The sequence below is a fragment of the Ranitomeya variabilis genome, chromosome 5, assembly GCF_051348905.1.
Source record: "Ranitomeya variabilis isolate aRanVar5 chromosome 5, aRanVar5.hap1, whole genome shotgun sequence".
In the NCBI taxonomy this organism is placed as follows: Eukaryota; Metazoa; Chordata; class Amphibia; order Anura; family Dendrobatidae; genus Ranitomeya; species Ranitomeya variabilis.
Genome location: NC_135236.1, coordinates 688,333,793 through 688,347,652, shown reverse-complemented (window position 1 = coordinate 688,347,652; position 13,860 = coordinate 688,333,793). Strand labels below are relative to the sequence as shown.

The following is a 13,860-nucleotide window of genomic DNA, read 5'->3' as shown; positions in this document are numbered from 1 at the left end:
TAGTCCCCTGCCGCCCTTCTCCCTGGTGGGTGTGTAGTCTGCGGCCCCCTCTTTCCTTAGTCCCCTGCCTCCCTTCTCCCTGGTGGGTGTGTAGTCTGCGGCCCCTCTTTCCTTAGTCCCTTGCCGCCCTTCTCCCTGGTGGGTGTGTAGTCTGCGGCCCCCTCTTTCCTTAGTCCCCTGCCGCCCTTCTCCCTGGTGGGTGTGTAGTCTGCGGCCCCTCTTTCCTTAGTCCCCTGCCGCCCTTCTCCCTGGTGGGTGTGTAGTCTGCGGCCCCTCTTTCCTTAGTCCCCTGCCGCCCTTCTCCCTGGTGGGTGTGTAGTCTGCGGCCCCTCTTTCCTTAGTCCCCTGCCGCCCTTCTCCCTGGTGGGTGTGTAGTCTGCGGCCCCCTCTTTCCTTAGTCCCCTGCCGCCCTTCTCCCTGGTGGGTGTGTAGTCTGCGGCCCCTCTTTCCTTAGTCCCCTGCCGCCCTTCTCCCTGGTGGGTGTGTAGTCTGCGGCCCCTCTTTCCTTAGTCCCCTGCCGCCCTTCTCCCTGGTGGGTGTGTAGTCTGCGGCCCCTCTTTCCTTAGTCCCCTGCCGCCCTTCTCCCTGGTGGTTATATAGTCTGCGGCCCCTCTTTCCTTAGTCCCCTGCCGCCCTTCTCCCTGGTGGGTGTGTAGTCTGCGGCCCCTCTTTCCTTAGTCCCCTGCCGCCCTTCTCCTTGGTGGGTGTGTAGTCTGCGGCCCCTCTTTCCTTAGTCCCCTGCCGCCCTTCTCTCTGGTGGGTGTGTAGTCTGCGGCCCCTCTTTCCTTAGTCCCCTGCCGCCCTTCTCCCTGGTGGGTGTGTAGTCTGCGGCCCCTCTTTCCTTAGTCCCCTGCCGCCCTTCTCCCTGGTGGGTGTGTAGTCTGCGGCCCCTCTTTCCTTAGTCCCCTGCCGCCCTTCTCCCTGGTGGGTGTGTAGTCTGCGGCCCCTCTTTCCTTAGTCCCCTGCCACCCTTCTCCCTGGTGGGTGTGTAGTCTGCGGCCCCTCTTTCCTTAGTCCCCTGCCGCCCTTCTCCCTGGTGGGTGTGTAGTCTGCGGCCCCTCTTTCCTTAGTCCCCTGCCGCCCTTCTCCCTGGTGGGTGTGTAGTCTGCGGCCCCTCTTTCCTTAGTCCCCTGCCGCCCTTCTCCCTGGTGGGTGTGTAGTCTGCGGCCCCTCTTTCCTTAGTCCCCTGCCACCCTTCTCCCTGGTGGGTGTGTAGTCTGCGGCCCCTCTTTCCTTAGTCCCCTGCCGCCCTTCTCCCTGGTGGGTGTGTAGTCTGCGGCCCCTCTTTCCTTAGTCCCCTGCCGCCCTTCTCCCTGGTGGGTGTGTAGTCTGCGGCCCCTCTTTCCTTAGTCCCCTGCCGCCCTTCTCCCTGGTGGGTGTGTAGTCTGCGGCCCCCTCTTTCCTTAGTCCCCTGCCGCCCTTCTCCCTGGTGGGTGTGTAGTCTGCGGCCCCCTCTTTCCTTAGTCCCCTGCCTCCCTTCTCCCTGGTGGGTGTGTAGTCTGCGGCCCCTCTTTCCTTAGTCCCCTGCCGCCCTTCTCCCTGGTGGGTGTGTAGTCTGCGGCCCCCTCTTTCCTTAGTCCCCTGCCGCCCTTCTCTCTGGTGGGTGTGTAGTCTGCGGCCCCTCTTTCCTTAGTCCCCTGCCGTCCTTCTCCCTGGTGGGTGTGTAGTCTGCGGCCCCTCTTTCCTTAGTCCCCTGCCGCCCTTCTCCCTGGTGGGTGTGTAGTATGCGGCCCCCTCTTTCCTTAGTCCCCTGCCGTCCTTCTCCCTGGTGGGTGTGTAGTCTGCGGCCCCTCTTTCCCTAGTCCCCTGCCGCCCTTCTCCCTGGTGGGTGTGTAGTCTGCGGCCCCTCTTTCCTTAGTCCCCTGCCGCCCTTCTCCCTGGTGGGTGTGTAGTCTGCGGCCCCTCTTTCCTTAGTCCCCTGCCGCCCTTCTCCCTGGTGGGTGTGTAGTCTGCGGCCCCTCTTTCCTTAGTCCCCTGCCACCCTTCTCCCTGGTGGGTGTGTAGTCTGCGGCCCCTCTTTCCTTAGTCCCCTGCCGCCCTTCTCCCTGGTGGGTGTGTAGTCTGCGGCCCCTCTTTCCTTTGTCCCCTGCCGCCCTTCTCCCTGGTGGGTGTGTAGTCTGCGGCCCCTCTTTCCTTAGTCCCCTGCCGCCCTTCTACCTGGTGGGTGTGTAGTCTGCACACAGCTGTCTCCTGTCCCACAGTGACCTCTCAGGATCTACAGATTTCTCTGCTCTTGGCGCCATCTACAGGAAGCGGAGGCTTATTACAGCAGCTGACCACTCTGCTCTTTCATATTATGCCAATGCTCAACCTGTTTTTACTGCTACAAATTCTAGCATGTTGTGAAAGTCTGACAGGGTGTATGAAGTCGTACTGTGTGTAAATGACTGACCAGAAGCTGAACCCTCGCAGAAAACGCTCAATTATCAAAATATGAGTATGTAAAAGAAAGCCAAAGAATTGCTACCTCTTGTATTACACCCCAGAGCTGCACTCGCTATTCTGCTGGTGCAGTCACTGTGTACATACATTACATTACTGATCCTGGGTTACCTCCTGTATTATACCCCAGAGCTGCACTCGCTATTCTGCTGGTGCAGTCACTGTGTACATACATTACATTACTGATCCTGGGTTACCTCCTGTATTATACTCCAGAGCTGCACTCACTATTCTGCTGGTGCAGTCACTGTGTGCATACATTACATTACTGATCCTGAGTTACATCCTGTATTATACCCCAGAGCTGCACTCACTATTCTGCTGGAGCAGTCACTGTGTACATACATTACATTACTGATCCTGAGTTTCATCCTGTATTATACCCCAGAACTGCACTCACTATTCTGCTGGTGCAGTCACTGTGTACATACATTACATTACTGATCCTGAGTTTCATCCTGTATTATACTCCAGAGCTGCACTCACTATTCTGCTGGTGCAGTCACTGTGTACATACATTACGTTACTGATCCTGAGTTACCTCCTGCATTATACCCCAGAGCTGCACTCACTATTCTGCTGGTGCAGTCACTGTGTACATACATTACATTACTGATCCTGAGTTACCTCCTGTATTATACCCCAGAGCTGCACTCACTATTCTGCTGGTGCAGTCACTGTGTACATACATTACATTACTGATCCTGAGTTATATCCTGTATTATACCCCAGAGCTGCACTCACTATTCTGCTGGTGCAGTCACTGTGTACACACATTACATTACTGATCCTGAGTTACCTCCTGTATTATACCCCAGAGCTGCACTCACTATTCTGCTGGTGCAGTCACTGTGTACATACATTACATTACTGATCCTGAGTTATATCCTGTATTATACCCCAGAGCTGCACTCACTATTCTGCTGGTGCAGTCACTGTGTACATACATTACATTACTGATCCTGAGTTACACCCTGTATTATACCCCACAGCTGCACTCACTATTCTGCTGGTGCAGTCACTGTGTACATACATTACATTACTGATCCTGAGTTACATCCTGTATTATACTCCAGAGCTGCACTCACTATTCTGCTGGTGCAGTCACTGTGTACATACATTACATTACTGATCCTGAGTTACCTCCTGTATTATACCCCAGAGCTGCACTCGCTATTCTGCTGGTGCAGTCACTGTGTACATACATTACATTACTGATCCTGAGTTACACCCTGTATTATACCCCAGAGCTGCACTCACTACTCTGCTGGTGCACTCACTGTGTACATACATTACATTACTGATCCTGAGTTACATCCTGTATTATACCCCAGAGCTGCACTCACTACTCTGCTGGTGCACTCACTGTGTACATACATTACATTACTGATCCTGAGTTACCTCCTGTATTATAACCCAGAGCTGCACTCACTATTCTGCTGGTGCAGTCACTGTGTACATACATTACATTACTGATCCTGAGTTACCTCCTGTATTATACCCCAGAGCTGCACTCGCTATCCTGCTGGTGCAGTCACTGTGTACATACATTACATTACTGATCCTGAGTTACACCCTGTATTATACCCCAGGGCTGCACTCGCTATTCTGCTGGTGCAGTCACTGTGTACATACATTACATTACTGATCCTGAGTTACATCCTGTATTATACCCCAGAGCTGCACTCGCTATTCTGCTGGTGCAGTCACTGTGTACACACATTACATTACTGATCCTGAGTTACATCCTGTATTATACCCCAGAGCTGCACTCGCTATTCTGCTGGTGCAGTCACTGTGTACATACATTACATTACTGATCCTGAGTTACATCCTGTATTATACCCCAGAGCTGCACTCACTATTCTGCTGGTGCAGTCACTGTGTACATACATTACATTACTGATCCTGAGTTACATCCTGTATTATACTCCAGAGCTGCACTCACTATTCTGCTGGTGCAGTCACTGTGTACATACATTACATTACTGATCCTGAGTTACATCCTGTATTATACCCCAGAGCTGCACTCACTATTCTGCTGGTGCAGTCACTGTGTACATACATTACATTACTGATCCTGAGTTACATCCTGTATTATACTCCAGAGCTGCACTCACTATTCTGCTGGTGCAGTCACTGTGTACATACATTACATTACTGATCCTGAGTTACATCCTGTAATATACTCCAGAGCTGCACTCACTATTCTGCTGGTGCAGTCACTGTGTACATACATTACATTACTGATCCTGAGTTACATCCTGTATTATACCCCAGAGCTGCACTCACTATTCTGCTGGTGCAGTCACTGTGTACATACATTACATTACTGATCCTGAGTTACATCCTGTATTATACTCCAGAGCTGCACTCACTATTCTGCTGGTGCAATCACTGTGTACATACATTACATTACTGATCCTGAGTTACATCCTGTATTATACTCCAGAGCTGCACTCACTATTCTGCTGGTGCAGTCACTGTGTACATACATTACATTACTGATCCTGAGTTACATCCTGTATTATACTCCAGTGCTGCACTCACTATTCTGCTGGTGCAGTCACTGTGTACATACATTACATTACTGATCCTGAGTTACCTCCTGTATTATACTCCAGAGCTGCACTCACTATTCTGCTGGTGCAGTCACTGTGTACATACATTACATTACTGATCCTGAGTTACCTCCTGTATTATACTCCAGTGCTGCACTCACTATTCTGCTGGTGCAGTCACTGTGTACATACATTACATTACTGATCCTGAGTTACCTCCTGTATTATACCCCAGAGCTGCGCTCACTATTCTGCTGGTGCAGTCACTGTGTACATACATTACACTACTGATCCTGAGTTACATCCTGTATTATACCCCAGAGCTGCGCTCACTATTCTGCTGGTGCAGTCACTGTGTACATACATTACACTACTGATCCTGAGTTACATCCTGTATTATACCCCAGAGCTGCACTCACTATTCTGCTATTGACGTCACCGTGTACATACATCGGCCTCTGGCGCTGCTCTCGCTGCCGTCCCCGGTGCCTCTGGCGCTGCTCTCGCTGCCGTCCCCGGTGCCTCTGGCGCTGCTCTCGCTGCCGTCCCCGGTGCCTCTGGCGCTGCGCTCGCTGCCGTCCCCGGTGCCTCTGGCGCTGCGCTCGCTGCCGTCCCCGGTGCCTCTGGCGCTGCGCTCGCTGCCGTCCCCGGTGCCTCTGGCGCTGCGCTCGCTGCCGTCCCCGGTGCCTCTGGCGCTGGGCTCGCTGCCGTCCCCGGTGCCTCTGGCGCTGGGCTCGCTGCCGTCCCCGGTGCCTCTGGCGCTGGGCTCGCTGCCGTCCCCGGTGCCTCTGGCGCTGGGCTCGCTGCCGTCCCCGGTGCCTCTGGCGCTGGGCTCGCTGCCGTCCCCGGTGCCTCTGGCGCTGGGCTCGCTGCCGTCCCCGGTGCCTCTGGCGCTGGGCTCGCTGCCGTCCACGGTGCCTCTGGCGCTGGGCTCGCTGCCGTCCACGGTGCCTCTGGCGCTGGGCTCGCTGCCGTCCCCGGTGCCTCTGGCGCTGGGCTCGCTGCCGTCCCCGGTGCCTCTGGCGCTGGGCTCGCTGCCGTCCCCGGTGCCTCTGGCGCTGGGCTCGCTGCCGTCCCCGGTGCCTCTGGCGCTGGGCTCGCTGCCGTCCCCGGTGCCTCTGGCGCTGGGCTCGCTGCCGTCCCCGGTGCCTCTGGCGCTGGGCTCGCTGCCGTCCCCGGTGCCTCTGGCGCTGGGCTCGCTGCCGTCCCCGGTGCCTCTGGCGCTGGGCTCGCTGCCGTCCCCGGTGCCTCTGGCGCTGGGCTCGCTGCCGTCCCCGGTGCCTCTGGCGCTGGGCTCGCTGCCGTCCCCGGTGCCTCTGGCGCTGGGCTCGCTGCCGTCCCCGGTGCCTCTGGCGCTGGGCTCGCTGCCGTCCCCGGTGCCTCTGGCGCTGGGCTCGCTGCCGTCCCCGGTGCCTCTGGCGCTGGGCTCGCTGCCGTCCCCGGTGCCTCTGGCGCTGGGCTCGCTGCCGTCCCCGGTGCCTCTGGCGCTGGGCTCGCTGCCGTCCCCGGTGCCTCTGGCGCTGGGCTCGCTGCCGTCCCCGGTGCCTCTGGCGCTGGGCTCGCTGCCGTCCCCGGTGCCTCTGGCGCTGGGCTCGCTGCCGTCCCCGGTGCCTCTGGCGCTGGGCTCGCTGCCGTCCCCTTCTTTTTTTTTTTTTTGCCTCCTGTGAATTGATTGCACATTGTGGGTGGAGCTTTGTGATCATGTGATCCTCCGTGGTTATAAGGGGGTGACCTGGTAGATGATGAATCAGCGGTTACTCAGACGTGCGCGTCCGTCTGACACCTCTGTGCTGTTAGTGAGGAGGTGCTGCACTGCAGTGATGGCGGCACCGCCAACAGGGAGTTTCCTGCTATGTGGGTGGAGTATTTGCTAGGTTGGCGGGGCCTGTGTTATTGGGGAGGGGTTCTTTTCAGTGTGCCTCGCCCCGGTTATTCTACTTTTTGTCCTAGTGTCATTGGCTGCTGCTGAGTTCGGACGTCACACCTCAAAGAGGGAACCTGTTAACCCATCTGGCAGCAGCCTGTGTGGGAGCAGAGACCCTGATCCCAGCGACGTGTCGCCCCACCACCCCCACTAAGGCGAGCCTTCCTCTGTTCTCCTCATATAAGCGGGTGTTCGCCCCCTGGATGAACCCTTCCCCTGCTGTGGTATAAGCGGGTGTTCTCCCCATGGATGAGCCCTTCTCCTCCTCTGGTATAAGCGGGTGTTCTCCCCGTGGATGAGCCCTTCCCCTCCTCTGGTATAAGCGGGTGTTCTCCCCGTGGATGAGCCCTTCCTCTCCTCTAGTATTAGCGGGTGTTCGCCCCGTGGATGAGCCCTTCTCCTCCTCTGGTATAAGCGGGTGTTCTCCCCGTGGATGAGCCCTTCCCCTCCTCTGGTATAAGCGGGTGTTCTCCCCGTGGATGAGCCCTTCCTCTCCTCTAGTATTAGCGGGTGTTCGCCCCGTGGATGAGCCCTTCTCCTCCTCTGGTATAAGCGGGTCTTCTCCCCGTGGATGAGCCCTTCCTCTCCTCTGGTATAAGCGGGTGTTACCCCGTGGATGAGCCCTTCCTCTCCTCTGGTATAAGCGGGTGTTCTCCCCGTGGATGAGCCCTTCCCCTCCTCTGGTATTAGTGGGCGTTCCCCCATGGATGAGCCCTTCCTCTCCTCTGGTATAAGCGGGTGTTCCCCCATGGATGAGCCCTTCCTCTCCTCTGGTATAAGCGGGTGTTCGCCCCGTGGATGAGCCCTTCCCCTCCTCTGGTATAAGCGAGTGTAAGCCCCGTGGATGAGCCCTTCCCCTCCTCCGGTATAAGCGAGTGTAAGCCCCGTGGATGAGCCCTTCCCCTCCTCTGGTATAAGCGGGTGTTCTCCCCGTGGATGAGCCCTTCCCCTCCTCTGGTATAAGCGGGTGTTCTCCCCGTGGATGAGCCCTTCCCCCTCCTCTGGTATAAGCGGGTGTTCTCCCCGTGGATGAGCCCTTCCCCTCCTCTGGTATTAGCGGGTGTTCCCCCGTGGATAAGCCCTTCCCCTCCTCTGGTATTAGCGGGTGTTCCCCCGTGGATGAGCCCTTCCTCTCCTCTGGTATAAGCGGGTGTTCTCCCTGTGGATGAGCCCTTCCCCTCCTCTGGTATAAGCGGGTGTTCTCCCCGTGGATGAGCCCTTCCTGTTGTGAAATTGGATTTTGGGCTCCCCCGGTGGCCACTGGTGGAATTGAACTGGTGTGCATCATCCCCTCTGTTCACCTGTTCCCATCAGGATGTGGGAGTCGCTATTTAGCCTTGCTCCTCTGTCACTTCCATGCCGGTCAACATTGTAATCAGAAGCCTTTCTGTGCATGTTCCTGCTGCTAGACAACTCCCAGATAAGTTAGGACTTTGGTCCTCGTTTGTTTTTGCATTTTGTTCCAGTTCACAGCTGTAGTTTCGTTTCTGTGTCTGGAAAGCTCTTGTGATCTGAAATTGCCACTCTGATGTTATGAGTTAATACTAGAGTCTTAAAGTAATTTCAGGATGGTGTTTTGATAGGGTTTTCAGCTGACCATGAAAGTGCCCTTTCTGTCTTCCTACTATCTAGTAAGCGGACCTCAATTTTGCTAAACCTATTTTCATACTACGTTTGTCATTTCATCTAAAATCACCGCCAATATATGTGGGGGCCTCTGTCTGCCTTTCGGGGAAATTTCTCTAGAGGTGAGCCAGGACTATATTTTCCTCTGCCAGGATTAGTTAGTCCTCCGGCCGGCGCTGGGCGTCTAGGGATAAAACGCAGGCAACGCTACCCGGCTACTGTTAGTTGTGCGGCAGGTTTAGTTCATGGTCAGTTTAGTTTCCATCCTTCCAAGAGCTAGTTCTTATGTTTGCTGGGCTATGTTCTCTTGCCATTGAGAACCATAACACCTTCCCCTCCTCTGGTATAAGCGGGTGTTCTCCCCGTGGATGAGCCCTTCCCCTCCTCTGGTATAAGCGGGTGTTCTCCCCGTGGATGAGCCCTTCCTCTCCTCTGGTATAAGCGAGTGTAAGCCCCGTGGATGAGCCCTTCCCCTCCTCTGGTATAAGCGGGTGTTCTCCCCGTGGATGAGCCCTTCCCCTCCTCTGGTATAAGCGGGTGTTCTCCCCGTGGATGAGCCCTTCCCCTCCTCTGGTATTAGCGGGTGTTCCCCCGTGGATGAGCCCTTCCTCTCCTCTGGTATAAGCGGGTGTTCTCCCCGTGGATGAGCCCTTCCCCTCCTCTGGTATAAGCGGGTGTTCTCCCCGTGGATGAGCCCTTCCCCTCCTCTGGTATAAGCGGGTGTTCTCCCCGTGGATGAGCCCTTCCCCCTCCTCTGGTATTAGCGGGTGTTCTCCCCGTGGATGAGCCCTTCCTCTCCTCTGGTATAAGCGGGTGTTCTCCCCGTGGATGAGCCCTTCCCCTCCTCTGGTATTAGCGGGTGTTCTCCCCGTGGATGAGCCCTTCCCCTCCTCTGGTATAAGCGGGTGTTCCCCCTTGGATGAGCCCTTCCTCTCCTCTGGTATTAGCGGGTGTTCTCCCCGTGGATGAGCCCTTCCCCTCCTCTGGTATAAGCGGGTGTTCGCCCCGTGGATGAGCCCTTCCCCTCCTCCGGTATAAGCGAGTGTAAGCCCCGTGGATGAGCCCTTCCTCTCCTCTGGTATAAGCGGGTGTTCACCCCGTGGATGAGCCCTTCCTCTCCTCTGCTATAAGCGGGTGTTCTCCCCGTGGATGAGCCCTTCCCCTCCTCTGGTATTAGCGGGTGTTCTCCCCGTGGATGAGCCCTTCCCCCTCCTCCGGTATAAGCGAGTGTAAGCCCCGTGGATGAGCCCTTCCTCTCCTCTGGTATAAGCGGGTGTTCACCCTGTGGATGAGCCCTTCCTCTCCTCTGCTATAAGCGGGTGTTCTCCCCGTGGATGAGCCCTTCCCCTCCTCTGGTATTAGCGGGTGTTCTCCCCGTGGATGAGCCCTTCCCCTCCTCCGGTATAAGCGAGTGTAAGCCCCGTGGATGAGCCCTTCCTCTCCCCTGGTATTAGCGGGTGTTCTCCCCGTGGATGAGCCCTTCCTCTCCTCTGTTATAAGCGGGTGTTCACCCCGTGGATGAGCCCTTCCCCTCCTCTGGTATAAGCGAGTGTAAGCCCCGTGGATGAGCCCTTCCTCTCCTCTGGTATAAGCGGGTGTTCACCCCGTGGATGAGCCCTTCCTCTCCTCTGGTATAAGCGGGTGTTCTCCCCGTGGATGAGCCCTTCCCCTCCTCTGTTATAAGCGGGTGTTCACCCCGTGGATGAGCCCTTCCCCTCCTCTGGTATAAGCGAGTGTAAGCCCCGTGGATGAGCCCTTCCCTTCCTCTGTTATAAGCGGGTGTTCACTCCGTGGATGAGCCCTTCCCCTCCTCTGGTATAAGCGGGTGTTCCCCCGTGGATGAGCCCTTCCTCTCCTCTGGTATAAGCGGGTGTTCACCCCGTGGATGAGCCCTTCCTCTCCTCTGGTATAAGCGGGTGTTCCCCCGTGGATGAGCCCTTCCCCTCCTCTGGTATAAGCGGGTGTTCTCCCCGTGGATGAGCCCTTCCTCTCCTCTGGTATAAGCGGGTGTTCTCCCCGTGGATGAGCCCTTCCTCTCCTCTGGTATAAGCGGGTGTTCTCCACGTGGATGAGCCCTTCCTCTCCTCTGGTATAAGCGGGTGTTCTCCCCGTGGATGAGCCCTTCCCCTCCTCCGGTATAAGCGGGTGTTCGCCCCGTGGATGAGCCCTTCCCCTCCTCTGGTATAAGCGGGTGTTCGCCCCGTGGATGAGCCCTTCCCCTCCTCTGGTATAAGCGGGTGTTCTCCCCGTGGATGAGCCCTTCCCCTCCTCTGGTATAAGCGGGTGTTCTCCCCGTGGATGAGCCCTTCCTCTCCTCTGGTATAAGCGAGTGTAAGCCCCGTGGATGAGCCCTTCCCCTCCTCTGGTATAAGCGGGTGTTCCGCCGTGGATGAGCCCTTCCCCTCCTCTGGTATAAGCGGGTGTTCTCCCCGTGGATGAGCCCTTCCCCTCCTCCGGTATAAGCGGGTGTTCTCCCCGTGGATGAGCCCTTCCCCTCCTCCGGTATAAGCGGGTGTTCCGCCGTGGATGAGCCCTTCCTCTCCTCTGGTATAAGCGGGTGTTCTCCCCGTGGATGAGCCCTTCCTCTCCTCTGGTATAAGCGGGTGTTCACCCCGTGGATGAGCCCTTCCTCTCCTCTGGTATAAGCGGGTGTTCCCCCGTGGATGAGCCCTTCCTCTCCTCTGGTATTAGCGGGTGTTCTCCCCGTGGATGAGCCCTTCCCCTCCTCCGGTATAAGCGGGTGTTCTCCCCGTGGATGAGCCCTTCCCCTCCTCCGGTATAAGCGGGTGTTCTCCCCGTGGATGAGCCCTTCCCCTCCTCCGGTATAAGCGGGTGTTCACCCCGTGGATGAGCCCTTCGTCTCCTCTGGTATAAGCGGGTGTTCACCCCGTGGATGAGCCCTTCGTCTCCTCTGGTATAAGCGGGTGTTCACCCCGTGGATGAGCCCTTCCTCTCCTCTGGTATAAGCGGGTGTTCACCCCGTGGATGAGCCCTTCCTCTCCTCTGGTATTAGCGGGTGTTCTCCCCGTGGATGAGCCCTTCCCCTCCTCCGGTATAAGCGGGTGTTCTCCCCGTGGATGAGCCCTTCCCCTCCTCCGGTATAAGCGGGTGTTCTCCCCGTGGATGAGCCCTTCCCCTCCTCCGGTATAAGCGGGTGTTCACCCCGTGGATGAGCCCTTCGTCTCCTCTGGTATAAGCGGGTGTTCACCCCGTGGATGAGCCCTTCGTCTCCTCTGGTATAAGCGGGTGTTCTCCCCGTGGATGAGCCCTTCCTCTCCTCTGGTATAAGCGGGTGTTCACCCCGTGGATGAGCCCTTCCTCTCCTCTGGTATAAGCGGGTGTTCCCCCGTGGATGAGCCCTTCGTCTCCTCTGGTATAAGCGGGTGTTCTCCCCGTGGATGAGCCCTTCCTCTCCTCTGGTATAAGCGGGTGTTCACCCCGTGGATGAGCCCTTCCTCTCCTCTGGTATAAGCGGGTGTTCCCCCGTGGATGAGCCCTTCCTCTCCTCTGGTATAAGCGGGTGTTCACCCCGTGGATGAGCCCTTCCTCTCCTCTGGTATAAGCGGGTGTTCCCCCGTGGATGAGCCCTTCCTCTCCTCTGGTATTAGCGGGTGTTCTCCCCGTGGATGAGCCCTTCCCCTCCTCCGGTATAAGCGGGTGTTCTCCCCGTGGATGAGCCCTTCCCCTCCTCCGGTATAAGCGGGTGTTCTCCCCGTGGATGAGCCCTTCCCCTCCTCCGGTATAAGCGGGTGTTCACCCCGTGGATGAGCCCTTCGTCTCCTCTGGTATAAGCGGGTGTTCACCCCGTGGATGAGCCCTTCCTCTCCTCTGGTATAAGCGGGTGTTCACCCCGTGGATGAGCCCTTCCTCTCCTCTGGTATTAGCGGGTGTTCTCCCCGTGGATGAGCCCTTCCCCTCCTCCGGTATAAGCGGGTGTTCTCCCCGTGGATGAGCCCTTCCCCTCCTCCGGTATAAGCGGGTGTTCTCCCCGTGGATGAGCCCTTCCCCTCCTCCGGTATAAGCGGGTGTTCTCCCCGTGGATGAGCCCTTCCCCTCCTCCGGTATAAGCGGGTGTTCACCCCGTGGATGAGCCCTTCGTCTCCTCTGGTATAAGCGGGTGTTCACCCCGTGGATGAGCCCTTCGTCTCCTCTGGTATAAGCGGGTGTTCTCCCCGTGGATGAGCCCTTCCTCTCCTCTGGTATAAGCGGGTGTTCACCCCGTGGATGAGCCCTTCCTCTCCTCTGGTATAAGCGGGTGTTCCCCCGTGGATGAGCCCTTCGTCTCCTCTGGTATAAGCGGGTGTTCTCCCCGTGGATGAGCCCTTCCTCTCCTCTGGTATAAGTGGGTGTTCACCCCGTGGATGAGCCCTTCCTCTCCTCTGGTATAAGCGGGTGTTCCCCCGTGGATGAGCCCTTCTCCGCTGCGTCTCCGGTCTCTTTAAATTTCCCCCACGTTCCTGATTGTTAGTTCTTTCCCACGATGGCGCCATGGCAACCAGTGACACGTCCCCCGCCGGCTCTGCTGCGTCCTCCGCTGCTCGTTATTTTTAGTCCGGTCACATGACTCCTTTCTGGACGTTTTTAGTCTTCCGGTGCCGCAGCCAATGAGTGCAGTAAATCGTCCTGCGCCGGTAACGAGATCCGCCATTACTGCCGGGACGACCAGAGGGGCCACCGCCCACAGGGTCCGACGCTGCCGCCCAGAGAGTCCGCTGCCCAGAGGGTCCACCGCCCACAGGGGCCGACGCTGCCGCCCAGAGAGTCCGCTGCCCAGAGGGTCCGCCGCCACCGCCCACAGGGTCCGACGCTGCCGCCCAGAGTCCGCCGCTCAGAGGGTCCACCGCCCACAGTGTCCGACGCTGCCGCCCAGAGTCCGCTGCTCAGAGGGTCCACCGCCCACAGGGTCCGACGCTGCCGCCCAGAGAGTCCACTGCCCAGAGGGTCCTCCACCACCACCGCCCACAGGGTCCGACACTGCCGCCCAGAGAGTCCGCTGCCCAGAGGGTCCACCGCCCACAGTGTCCGACGCTGCCGCCCAGAGTCCGCCGCTCAGAGGGTCCACCGCCCACAGTGTCCGACGCTGCCGCCCAGAGTCCGCTGCTCAGAGGGTCCACCGCCCACAGGGTCCGACGCTGCCGCCCAGAGAGTCCACTGCCCAGAGGGTCCTCCATCACCACCGCCCACAGGGTCCGACGCTGCCGCCCAGAGTCCGCCGCTCAGAGGGTCCACCGCCCAGTGTCCGACGCTGTCGCCCAGAGTCCGCCGCTCAGAGGGTCTACCTCCCACAGGGTCCGACGCTGCCGCCCA

The 13,860-nt window shown here is 57.9% G+C and overlaps 1 protein-coding gene across 6 annotated transcripts in view; it reads left to right on the top strand.

Moving 5' to 3' along the window:
- The window catches only part of PLEKHA5 (pleckstrin homology domain containing A5), a 189,823-nt gene that overhangs the window by 47,127 nt on the left and 128,836 nt on the right, over positions 1 to 13,860 (top strand). The window lies entirely within an intron of this gene.